Raw genomic sequence first — 13,427 nt, 5'->3', positions numbered from 1 at the left:
CGGAACCCAGCACCTGGCCCAGGCCTGGTCGCCAGGAACCATCCTCAGCCCTGCCTCATCCGCCACATCACACTGGCCAGCACAGGGAAGGAGCATCACCCACCTCCTCGAGGACTGCCTCCTCCACTGCTGTTGCTCTACCATCCATCCCTTACACAGCAGCCAGCAAGACCTTCCTAACATGCACACCTGACCACGCCACTCCCATCCCTAAAGCTCTCCCACTGCCCTCAGGATAAGGACAAGAATCCCAAGCTTGGCTTCTAACCGCTGGACCAGCTACCTCAGCTGGCTCCTTGCCCCACATTGCACTACACCCTAGGAGGATGATAAAAGAAACATCCACAAAGCACTTAAACAAGTGGTCTCAAAACATTAATACTCATAATTATTCACACTTCATAAGGCTTATTCACACACACCATCTCATCTGACTCTCAAAATCATCAAGCAGGGCAGGCTAACCTTCCCTGTCGGGGCTGGGGTTGCGGTCGGCAGGACTCTCCTCCCCACCAGCAGCGGCTCTATGCTCTGCACCCCATCACAGAGACTCAGGCTTCGTCCTGGTGACTCAACTTCTCTGCATTTTCCAGAATTAGGGTAGAGGGTTGATTCTTCGCACTGACATCTATGAGGTACCCTCTGTGATTTCTTCTTGACCTTAGAACACCCCTCCACAGCACCTTCCCATGTGTGCCCGGGCAGAAGTGGCTCTAACACTCATCAGCCATGAGGGAAAGTCACCGAACATCTAGAGAGCATGACAATGCCTGCCACAAACAGGCGATGTTGAAGTTATGTCACATACGGAAGGCCCCCAGGAAGCCACACACCGTCACACGCAAGGATCAGCTGTGAGTGTCCATCCACCTGCTCTCAGCAATGGCAGACAGACTGGCCACCTGTGTTCTCGCACCACTTCCTCCACGTTCTCCGCTGTTTCCGTCTCCTTCGCTGGCTTCCCCTGGGGCCTCGTAGCGTGATCTTGGGGGCCTGGGCTCCACAGCCCTCTTCAGCACCAGGTGCAGGCCCGGCGTCTCTTCTGGACTCTGTGGACCCACCTTCTCCCTGTTCGACGATCACCTCTGAAAGTCTACCATCTCAAGAAATGACAACTGCGTTCTCGAGGGTGCTCACTTCTTTCACACCCCTCCCCTTTTGCTCTTCCTTCAAACACACATTGACAGTCTGACCTATTCTTAGCACCTCAGCTGTTCCCACCCTCGCCCAAGCTCCACCGCTCACCAGCATCCTTCAGTGCCTTCTGGCCGTGCCCCTCCGCCCCTCCACCCGAGTCCCTCCAGAGGCTGCCCACCCACCTGAAGTACAAGCCCTCACCGGGCCCGCCCTCCTCACTCCGTCTCTCCGTCCTCCATGTCCCCCCTCGGCCACAGTGCCCCAGCCCCCTCCAAAGAGCAGATGACTCGCCTCCGGCCTGAGCCTCACCTGTAAGGCTGACTGAAGGCCTGCTTGATGGTAAACAAATGAACCAGGTACAGGGCTCGCAGCCCACCCGCCACAGGGAAGGGGAGCGCTCTGCGAGTGGAAGGGCCCTGCTGCCCTGCAAGTGCCAAGCTACCCATTCGTCGTCGCCGTTGGAACTAACAGACGGCAGCGTTTCTTGCAAAGTGGTAATAATCCTGGATATGGTACAAGAGCACAGAAGAAAGAGCAAACACAAAAGCAATATTCCAGGAAAGAATACATGTGACAACCCACAAGGGCAATTTGTTGATTCCCTCAACACGTTCTGAAACAGTTCACACATGTTCCACAATATCAGGATCTAAAAGTTCTGATCCTGATCTTAAAATCCATGCCTAAAAGTTCTGGGACTTCCCTGGTGGTCCAGTGGTTAAGACTCCGCGCTCCCAATGCAGGGGGCCCGGGTTCGATCCCTGGTCAAGGAACTAGATCCCACATGCATGCCGCAACTAAGACCCGGCACAGCCAAATAAATAAATAAATATTAAAAAAAAAAAAAGTTCTACTTCCATTGTAGCACCCAAAAGAGTTTGCACTCATTGACTAATTGCTCGTAAATTAAAACGAATCAAAACAAGGCAATCTTTAAAATAAACTGAAGCAGTCAAGGCCTACCAAATGAAGTTTCTGTCACTTGTGAACAGTCTTATCACAATACTGCCAAAGAGTATTTCATTTTCACACACCAGACAGGTAATAGTCCATGGCTACAAATTCCATCCTAAGACACAAGGCCGGGTAGATGGACTGGGTCCCAATGCCCAGCCAGCCTACATCCATCCTCCCTTCTGCTGACCAGCCCTTGAAGCGTCGGTGGTGGACAGAGTAGGCCCCGCCTTCCTCTGGGCAGCGGGAGAGAGCAGGTGAGCTCTTCCCTCACTCCCGTGTCCCGCTGGGTCCCCAGCACCAGAGCACAGGGACCGCCTGGGTGGGCCCACCAGCCTCCACCACACTTCCAGGGAAGGGGAGCCCCTCCCACCACTGACTGGAGGCAGCCTCAGTCCTGGCCCTCAAGGACCTCAGACACCCTGGTTCTCTGCCCAGCAAACATATGAATTCTTTCAGGTCCTGCCCAAACGGCACCTCCCAGCAAAGTTCTCGTTCACCCCAGCATCCAGCACCTCTGGACAGCAGGATGATGCACACGATCCCTGCTGCTGACCCTTCCGGAACACCCGCCGGGCCGCTCCACCCTGGGGTGCCGGTGCGCACAGGTAGTGCCACAGAGATCTGAACCAGGAAGGGGAGGCCGCCCCAAATCTCAGTTCAACATGCTGAGTGTTGACTGACAAAACCCAAAGCAAGGGCCGCACACCTGGGGGAGAGAAGTCTGAACCTGAGACCAGGGAGGAGTCGGTCTATACGGCGGCACAAACAGAACAGGAGGGCAGAGTGGCCACGAGGGTGGCATTATCCTCACAAAGGACTTTCCGACCAGGTCTCTGCACACACCCCAGGGGCACTGCCGTCCTAGCTCCCCATACATGGACAGTGAAGGCCGAGCACCCGAGGCAGTGCGACAGTGTCTCTACAGTCACAGCGGCATCCGTCGCCAGGCTGGGGTCCTTGAGAGCGAGACCCGGGCCATCTTCCTACAGCAGGCGCTCAGCAGAAGCTTCTCTGCCTCAGAAGGGAGGAGGGAGAGGGGACAGAGGCAGGAAGGAGCCTGGAGCCCACCCGTTTCCTTTACATATACAAATTTTATAGAGCAAAGTTATATGACCTGAAACAACAGAAACTAGAAACATAAAGGGTAAGGATGAAGGATAAACCTGTATCTCGACCACAAGAAGTACCAGGCACTGCTTTGCACAATGATCAAGTAGTTCACAGCAGACAAGCCAAAACACGGAGACAGAAACTCGACGAGAGAAAAGACAAAGAAGGAGTAGGAGTTACACGCTCCCCGCAGAGCTGCTGCCTCCAATGTCCCAGGACCACGTTGTGCAAGGGAAACCCAGTGAAGCCCAGCACCTGCGGGCGACCTGCCTGTCCCACACGCTGGGTGGCACGCATGCACACACAGGACGGATTGTGCCTCCCCGTTTCGTCCCGGTTTGCAGCTAAGACAGTTTATGGGTAGGAAACCTGAACTTACATGCTTCTCCGACCTTCAAAGAGGTTTTACTGTTTTGCTATCCTTTGGTCTGAACTTCACACTGCCTGGCTAAAAGCACAGGCAGAACACCACATCACCTCCTTTTCCTCCTCTGTGAAATGGAGAAAGTGGGACGGTAACCCTATCCGATAGGGTGGTTGTCGGGATTAAGTGAAAAACCCCATATAAGTCACTTAGTAGAATACTTACCTCGTAATACACACTAGAAAAAAATCACGACATTATCATGATTATTGACCTGCTGGGTCCCAACAAGAGCCTTTTTAAAAAGGTAAAAGTGCATCCACGTGAATAAATGGACCCTTGCAGGGGCCAGTGGCAGGATCCACCCGACCAGACAGGACTCATTTCCAGAAAACAGCAACTCCATTCACTGATGGCACTTGAGACGGGCTCCCAAGCTGCCCCCCATTCAGCGTGTCCCCCAAGCAAAAGTCCATTGCTGAAAATTCCAACACCCCAGCCCCACACTTTAAACTGTCTCACAACAAAGCACCCCGGCTGCATCAGCAGGGGTTCCGCCAGTGCTGCACACTCTGCCTCCTCACCCCAGCCCTACCTGCCCGGCCAGCCCCCCCCCCGGAGGCGCCCCAATGCCAGATGTGCTTCTCCCATGGCTCTCTCTCTGCCAGTGCGTCCTTCAACCCGAACGCTGTGCCATGCACATCGCAGGATACCAAACGACGTGTGTGGAAGAAAAGACTGGAGGAGGAGCAGGAGGAGGGCACGATCATCTGAATACCTGCTCTGAGCCAGGCACCTGGCGTGTGTTGTCACCACGAGCCCACGCGACAGGGAGAGGACTACAGGGAGCTGCAAGATGTGCCAAAGGTCAAGGTGAGGCTGGCAGGTGAATGCTGACTGTCTGGCAAACAGTCCACAGTCTCAACATGACACCTGGTCTCACTTCTACAGCAAACAACCACGACGACGTCCAGGTGTGGGCTGTGAGACACACCATCCACCTTCCCCTTCCCCTCTGTATCCCGTTACATGGGCAGGGAAAACAGCCTGCACAGGGGGACTGAACACACAGCTTCAACCCTAAAGAAAACGTCACCGGACTTCAACTATTTAGTGACCTTCTACCTGTTATCAAGGCTGACAGCAGGGACTTCCCTGGTGGTCCACTGGGTAAGACTCCGCCTTCTAATGCAGGGAGCACAGGTTCGATCCCTGGTTGGGGAACTAGATCCTGCATGCCGCAACTATGAGTCCACATGCGCAACTAAGGAGTCCACATGCTGCAACTAAGACGCGACGCAGCCTAAATAGATAAGAATATTCCTTGTTTAAAAAAAAATGCTGACAACAGAAGATAGTAAGGACTTACTACAGAAAAAGTCTATTCTAGAGCCTCACATCTGTGGTTTTTTCTCATTTATGGGAAAAGCAACACTGACGTACAGTGGGTAAAGGATGGTCTTTTTAATAAATGATGCTGGTTCAAGTACACATCCATATGAAAGAAAATGAATCCTGATCCCTACACCTCATGTTTTACACACAAAAAACGATCCCAGAAACTGCAAACTAAACCCAAAGGAAGCAGAAGAAATAATACAGAGTGGAAATTTAAAAACAGAGAACAGAAAACTGGGAATTCCCTGGCGGTCCAGTGGTTAGGACTCTGAGCTTCCACTACACGGGGCACAGGTTCAGTCCCTGGTCGGGGAACTAAGATCCCATATGCTGTGCAGCACGGCAGCTCCTCCCCCCCCCACCTAAAAAAAGAAAGAATAAAGAAAAACAGAAACTGTCAACAAAACCAAAAGTTGATTCTTTGAAGAGATAACAAAATTGACAAAACTCTAGCTAAACTGACTAAGGAAAAAAAAAAAAAAGACATTGAAAGAAGGTAAAGCAGACCTAAACAGATGGAAAAACACCCTGTGTTCATGGACTGTTAGACTAAATATAATTATGATGATAGTGCTCCCCAAAGTGAATCACAAAATCAAGGCAATCCCTAACAAAATCCTAGAAGGCTTTCTGCAGCTATGGACAAGCTAATCCTAAAATTCATATGGAATTGCAAGGGACCCAGAAGAGCAAGAACAAAGTTGGTAAACCCATACTTCCCAAGCTACAGTATTCAAGATCATGTGGTACTGACATAAGGACAGACATATAAACCAATGTACTAGAACTAAGTAAGAGTCCAGAAACGAGTCCTGACATTTATGGTCAATTGATTTACAACAGAGGTGTCCAGACAAGCCAGTGGGGGAAAGAACAGCCTTTCAACCAGTGGTTCTAGGACAACTAGATCTCCACTTGCAAAGAATAAACTTGGACCCCCTACCTCACACCATACAAAAATTTAAGTCAAAATGGATCACAGCCCAAAATATAAGAGTTAAAACTATAAAACTCAGAGGAAAACACAGTGGTAACTTCCTAACAATGGATTTGGCAATGGACTGTTAGATATGACACCAAAACCCAAAGAAGAAAATAGATAAACTGTACTTCATCAAAATTAAAAACACTTGGCGCTTCAAAGAACACTATCAAGAAAGTGAAAGGACAACCTACAGAATGGGAAAAAATATTTCCTAATCATATATCGATAAGGGATTTGTATCTACAATCTTCAATATACAAAAAATGTTTCCAACTTACCACCGAAACAATCCAACTGAAATGGGCAAAGGATTTCTATAGACATGTCTGTAAAGAAGATACACAAATAGCCAATAAGCACATAAAAAACGCTCAACATCATTAGTCATTAGGGGAAATCCAAATCAAAAGCACAATGAGATACCACACCACATCCAACAGAATGGCTATAATCTAAAAGACAGTTAATAACAAGTGTTGGCAAGAATGTGGAGAAACTGGAATCCTCATACACTGCTGATAGGAATGTAAAATGCTAAAGCTGCTATGGAAAACAGTTTGGCAGTTCCTTACCACAGAGTTAACACATGCCCAGCAAATCTACTCCTAGGTACACACCCAAGAGAAATGAAAACGTATGTGTATACAAACACTGTTGATGAATGTTCATAGCAGTATTAGTCACCATAGCCAAAAAAAGGAAGCAACTGATAAATGTATAAATAAAACACAGTATATTCATACAATGGAATATCATTCACCCACATAAAGGAATAAAATACCCCCCCCAGCAGGAAAAAAAAAAAAAAAGTTTATGCAGGCATATCCCAAAAGTGTCTAAACAAAATAATCAAAAAGCATACTGGTGCTTAACATCAACAGTCATCAGGAAAATGCAAATTAAACCACAATAAGACACACTACACACCTACCAGAATGGCTAAAAAGAAAAAGACAAACCAGTACCAAGTGTTAGCAAGGATTTAGAGCAACTGGCGCTTCCTTACACTTGTACTTTGGTACAACCACCTTGGATACGTATGCACATTCCTTGACTCAACACCCCCACTCCTAGGCATAAACCCACAGAAACATGCATCTGTGTTCACCAAAAGACACATATAAGAATGTCCACATCACCTTATCTGAATACCCCAAAACTTGAAACAACTCAAACGTCCATGCATAGTACAATTAATAATGAAACTGTGCTATATCCAGACAATGGAATATTATACAGTAATGAGAATGAACAAACTACCACAGTACACAGCAACGTAGATGAATCCTAGAGACAAAATGTTGATCAAAAGAAGGCAAACATGAGTACACACTGCATGATGTCCTTTATACAAAGTTCAGAATCAGGCAAAATGAATCAAGGTAACAGAAGTCAGGATAGCAGTGACCTCTGGGCAAGTACACGGCAGACTGCAAGGAGCCCAGGGGGGCTTCTGTGGTTCTGGTAATGTTCCCTGCTTGATCTAGGGTCTAGAGACATATATGACACTAGACACATAATGTGTGCATGTTTCTGTATGTATGTCATATATTAATACAATTTCCAAAAAAATAGTCTTCATGCTTTGGTTACATGACTTATTGCTATTGAATCTGGTAAAGATATGGTGACAGATACTACAGAACCATAAAGACAGATTCGAGCAGACCATTTCTACAAGAGAAGGAAACAGAAGGGCAGACTGAGCCAGAGGTGGGGGAACTCCTGACCATTCACTGGCCCATATGACAACTGGCATTGTGTTTCACCCTAGTGTTCAAGGAGTTCACAGAACACAGGCAAACAGCAAGGATGAGGAAGTAACCAACACTCTCTAAGCCTAAATGCCAGCCTTGGAATCTGATGGAGAGGAGAGGACCTAGACTCCAAGGAGAGAAATCATCTTAACAACCAGCTTAGCAAACAATTTTCAAACTACACAGGACAGAGAGCTCTCTGGCCTTTCTTAGGCTAGCACTTATTAGGAGGCTACTGGGTGTCAGTTCCTCTATCAACAGTATCAAGAATCTATACCTCCTGCCCATATGAACTGTACTTCATGTCACTAAACAGTTCTTCTTTGTATAAGTATTCCAGCTAACGAATAAAGACTTCCATTTTGCAACCCCTAATGAGTTAACGATTCTGAGCAATGAATATCGATGACTGTTAATATCACAAAGCAAGATTTACAGTGCCTGATAAAAAACTTAATACCAGTTACGACATATTCTTGCTAAAATTTTTTTAAAAGACAAACCTATTATACATCTGATGGAGCCCCCAGCCCAGAGCTAACGGAAAGATAATGTGAGCCACGTACGTAATTTTTAATTTTCTAGTAACCACATTTAAAAAAGGAATTAGACGGACTTTCCTGGTGGTCCAGTGGTTAAGACTCCGCCTTCTAATGCAGGGGGCACGCGTGTGATCCCTACTTGGGAAACTATGATCCCACATGCCATGCCGGTTGCAGAAAAAAAAAAAGAAAAATTAGAAACACAAATTACTTTTAATAAATGTTATTTAACCTAATACATCCAAAATATATATTTCAACATGCAAACAATATTTTTTAAAGTATTAACATGATACTTCACATTCTCTCTTTCACACTAAGTCTTGCAAATTCTGCATGTATTCTGCACTTACAGCACATCTCAATTCACACTAACCACATCTGGACTGCTGAAGAGCCACATGTAGGAGTGGATATCATACTGGAAAGCAGCAGCTCTAGATCTTAAATAAAAATGGCAGGGAGTAGAGGACAAAGGAACATGTTAAACAACATGGTAAGAATGTCATCAGCGAAATCAAGGTTATGGGAAACTTTGGGACACATAAACCATTATCTTCAAAACTTAATTACGGGGACTTCCCTAGTGGCTCAGTGGTTAAGAATCCACCTGCCAATGCAGGGGACACAGGTTCGAGCCCTGGTCCGGGAAGATCCCACATGCCGCGGAGCAACTGAGCCCTCGCACCACAACTACTGAGCCTGTGCTCTAGAGCCTGCAAGCCACAACTACTGAAGCCCACGCACCTAGAGCCCGTGCTCCGCAACAAGAGAAGCCACAGCAATGAGAAGCCTGCGCACCGCAAGGAAGAGTACCCCCGCTCGCCGCAACTAGAGAAAGCCTGCGCACAGCAACGAAGATCAAACGCAGCCAAAAAAATTAATTAATTTTAAAAACTTAATTGCAGGACTTCCCTGGTGGTCCAGTGCGTAAGACTCAGCACTCCCAATGCAGGGGGCCCAGGTTCGATCCCTGGCCGGGGAACTAGATCCTGTATGCCTCAACTAAAAAGTCCACATGCCACAACGAAGATCCCTCGTGCCACAACTAAGACCTGGTGCAGCCAAATAAATAATTTTTTTTTTTTAAAACTTAATTGCAAGAGAAAAATAAAGACATGGAAATCGATATACTGAGAATTAAGAGATACCTATCAAGGGCAATGAATAGACCATATTTTGAAATGAAATGAAAAATCTGAACAGTGACTGAATATTTATTGACTGAAATATCTATATTAACTGAAACACAGATAAAATATATCTAAGAACTGCTTCAAAATATTTGAGGATGGATTGGGGAGTGGCCATGAGGAGACAACTGTTGATGTCGGGGGACAGGAACATGGGGCTCATTCTACCACCATATCTACTTCTGAGTAGGTATGAAAAAGTTCCGCAATAAAAATTCTGAAATATCTACATATGCATTTGTCTGTATACGCTCAATAATTATAATACTGGTAGCCTGCCAAAAGAAGAACTGAGTGGTTAGAGGACAAAGAGACAGATGTTTCACTTTATAATTTTATACTTTTTCAATTTTGAACCATGTAACTAACTCATCTACTCAAGATAAATTTAAACACATATGCCTTGACTCAATCCACCACAGGGCCCAAGCCTACTCAGTGGTCTCCCTGCTTCCATCGTCTTTTTAAAATGTGAATCCCTAAAATAATCCCTCGCTGACTGTCTATACTGCTCAGGAGACCATCAACTTGTTACCACAGCGACAAGGCCCTCAGTGACCCGACCCCACCTGTCCAGCTTCAGCTCGTGCCCCTTCTGACCCATAATTCCACCGTGTACCAAAGGCTTCAGTGTCACAACCCATAACCGAGGAAGCTGGGACACCTATAAAACAAACACCACGTGGCTACTGAAAATGTTAGAAGACACAGAAGCACGTGAGATGATCCGTGAAAGAAGAGTGCAGACAGCACGCGCTCACTGATTACAGCCGATTTTAAGTACGAACGTGCACACTCAGACAGATCAGAAACAAACAGATGACAAATATTTGGCATTCTTAGGTTTCTAGGTTTCAATTTTCTACATTTTCTAAAATGCCTGATTTCTTTTTGAAATGTACTACTGTACCTTGTACTTCCATTTCGTGTCTTATCTCCTTTAGGACCTAGACTAACTTACTTTCCTCAAGCGGCCTTTCCCAACACAAGTCTGCCTGCAGCAATTAGCGCAACAGCACGGGCCTTTTCTTGTTTACTTTGAACCGATTCCATCTCAATTCCCGCTTGGTAATATTTGCTCTATCACACTCTTTAAATTTTGTGAAATCAGAGACCAATCTCATAAACTTGCATATCCTCTTACACAGTATCTAGAATAGCACCTCATAAAGAGAAGGGGCTCAACAGTGCTTAGAGACCACTTGGAAGGAACATTTTAAATATACTCTGATCAGAACTTATAAACCTATTAAAAGTGGGATGCAGAAAGCAGTCCAAAAACTTTTCCAAAGTAAAACATCAACTGACAGTGATGTTACAGGGAAAGTGACTTCTGACTTCTTATCTAGGAAGACACCACTTCAAAGGAAATGCCACCTTTGAAGAGTTAAAGGAACCACTTCAGGGACTTCCCCGGTGGTCCACTGGTTAAGACTCCGCGCTCCCGATGCAGGGGGCCCGGGTTCGATCCCTAGTCGGGGAACTAGATCCCGCATGCCGCAACTACAAGAGCCCACATGCCGCAACGAAGATCCCACGTGCTACAACTGAGATCCGGCGCAGCCAAATAAATAAATAAATATTTAAAAAAAAAAAAAAAAAAAGAACCACTTCAGCTTTTGTGTTTTAAAATCCAAAACCCCTGAAGACTTTTTTGTTTTTGTTTTGTTTTAATAAACGAAAATACTAGAAGTTAAATAAAAGTGGGACAGTAAGTGGGAGAACTTCTCAACTCTGGAACTCATGCCCTTTGTACCACCCTGCGGCAGGCCAAAATAACTGGGCTCCAATCACCATTCCCTATGTGATTTGCTGAGCAAGCAATGTAAACTGAAACCAAACTGCCCACCTACCGTAAGATAACGGCATCCATCAAACATTCTAAGTCCCATGAAATAGCAAATAACATAAAGTTCCTAAAGGGAAGAGCCCAAAATACGGTTCCCATAAGCTAAATTATTTTCAAAGACAAACTCAGTAAAATGTGGTCAAACATACAAAACCGTTTTGTGATATGGCAGTAAGCGGGGGCTCTGGCCCCCATTGCGGCATGGACCACGTGTGGGATCTCCAACAACTAAGCTACCCACAGATGTCCTTTTGGGCATCAGGGCTGAGGTACGTTTATTGCCCTTGCTAACCTCTGTTATGACTCCAGAACCTTCCCTGGTTATGATCCAGAACCACATACTACATAGTAAGATCTGAGATGGGCAGCCCTTTCCACAGGATAGCTGTGCTTTTAGTGTGGGTGAAAATCTGCTTCTCAAGATTTATAGCAAATGCTTCTGATTTCTGGATGCAGAACAGACTTTCCACTCCCTTCTCTTATCAAAAGATCAACAAAAGACAAGAACAGGAAAGAGAAACATGCACTCCACCTAGGAAACATTTCAAACCCCTACACGAAACATGAATAGGAAGACGGAGGCTGGAGGAAACCTCGATCACTCCACAGAGCAGAGGAAGGGGAAACCTAACAAGGTAGTCACTGCTGAGGATCAGGCTGACTGGCCCCACAGAACCACGGAAAGTCTCTAAAGCCGGAGGTGATGCCTGAAGCTGAAAAGGGATGTGGCGTAAAACTCCAAGTAAGGAATGCTGGACTCTCAACTCCCCGGGCCCCTCCTGCACACTCAGACAAGCACTCTTCTATAGCCACAAGCCACCAGAATGTACCACACTTGGGGAGAGCAGCACAAAGAAAGACAGGAGTAGGCACCTCACTGAAAGCAAGGGAATTAGGCAAAGGCTACCCAGTGAACCCTGGGAAGGCCCTCCCCTTCCCCCTGCCCTTTAACCTAGCTCCAACATCCATCCCAAAAGGCAGAGACTGAAGGCTCCCTTTCCAAGGAAACCGAAGCAGAGGACAGTAACATTTGGAGGAGAGCCACTAAAAAAAAAAAAAAACATTAGTCATGACCCTCCAGTGAAAGTAACAAGTAAACAAGCCCCCCAATACACTCAGCTTCCCATTTTTAGTACTTTGTTCATAAAGATGAATAAACAGCCAAGGATCACCAGACATTGGAAGAAGGGTTTCCAGCAAGAATGAAAGAGACCAAAAGATACAACAGCAAAGAGGAATGCACAGGAAACAGAAAAAGTGCAGGAAACAAAATTTAATTTTATTTTTTTAATTTTTTAAAAATTTAACTGTAATTTTAAAAATTTAACTGAAATTAAGAGATAAGCAAAGATACTGTATACATAAAACAATAACAGCAGGCATTTAAAAAGGAACAAAGAACAGTAAAGAACATGAAAATATGAAAGAAGTTAAAAATTCAGTAACAAATTGGAAAATTGTCAAACACACTCCCAAAAAGTAGAACAAAAAGATCAAGACATGACGAGGAGAAAAGATGTTTAAAAATTAGAATATTAAGGACAGGAAGTCCAACATTCAAATAAAGGAATTGGGGGGCTTCCCTGCTGGCTCAGTGGTTAAGAATCCGCCTGCCAATGCAGGGGACACGGGTTCAAGCCCTGGTCCAGGAAGATCCCACATACCGCGGAGCAACTATGCCCGTGCGCCACAACTACTGAGCCTGAGCTCTAGAGCCCGCGAGCCACAACTACTGGGCCCACGTGCCACAACTACTGAAGCCCGTGCGCCTAGAGCCTGTGCTCTGAAACAAGAGAAGCCACCCCAATGAGAAGCCCACGCACGGCAACGAAGAGCAGCCCCCGCTCACCTCAATTAGAGAAAGCCCGCGCACAGCAATGAAGACCCAACGCAGCCAAAAAATAAATAAATAAAATAAATTTATAAAAAACAAACAAACAAATAAAGGAATTGGAAAAAGAGAACACAGAGAAAATAGTAGAGAACAAACTATCTCAAATACATAATACAAGAACTCCCTATAAATAAAAGGACATCAATCCCCAGATTTTAGGGCTTAGTACCATGTATGATAAATGAAAAAAGGCTACAGCTAAGGCCTATCATGAAAATTAGGAAAATCAAGGATGCAAGGA

At 45.8% G+C, this 13,427-nt stretch overlaps 1 protein-coding gene across 5 annotated transcripts in view; it reads right to left on the bottom strand.

Annotated features, from left to right (window-relative positions):
* EHMT1 (euchromatic histone lysine methyltransferase 1) overlaps positions 1-13,427 on the bottom strand; it is a 152,797-nt gene that overhangs the window by 136,080 nt on the left and 3,290 nt on the right. The window contains exon 2 of one of the 5 annotated variants that reach the window (XM_059926164.1): positions 6,230-6,277. The exons of the other annotated variants lie outside the window; for them this stretch is intronic. The gene's annotated coding sequence lies outside the window, so the exon portion shown is untranslated. The remainder of the gene's footprint in view (positions 1-6,229; positions 6,278-13,427) is intronic. 5 annotated transcript variants of the gene reach the window in all.

Source organism: Balaenoptera ricei, chromosome 6, assembly GCF_028023285.1.
Source record: "Balaenoptera ricei isolate mBalRic1 chromosome 6, mBalRic1.hap2, whole genome shotgun sequence".
NCBI lineage: Eukaryota > Metazoa > Chordata > Mammalia > Artiodactyla > Balaenopteridae > Balaenoptera > Balaenoptera ricei.
Note: the sequence above shows the minus strand (reverse complement) of the source record. Positions and strands in the feature narration are given on the sequence as shown.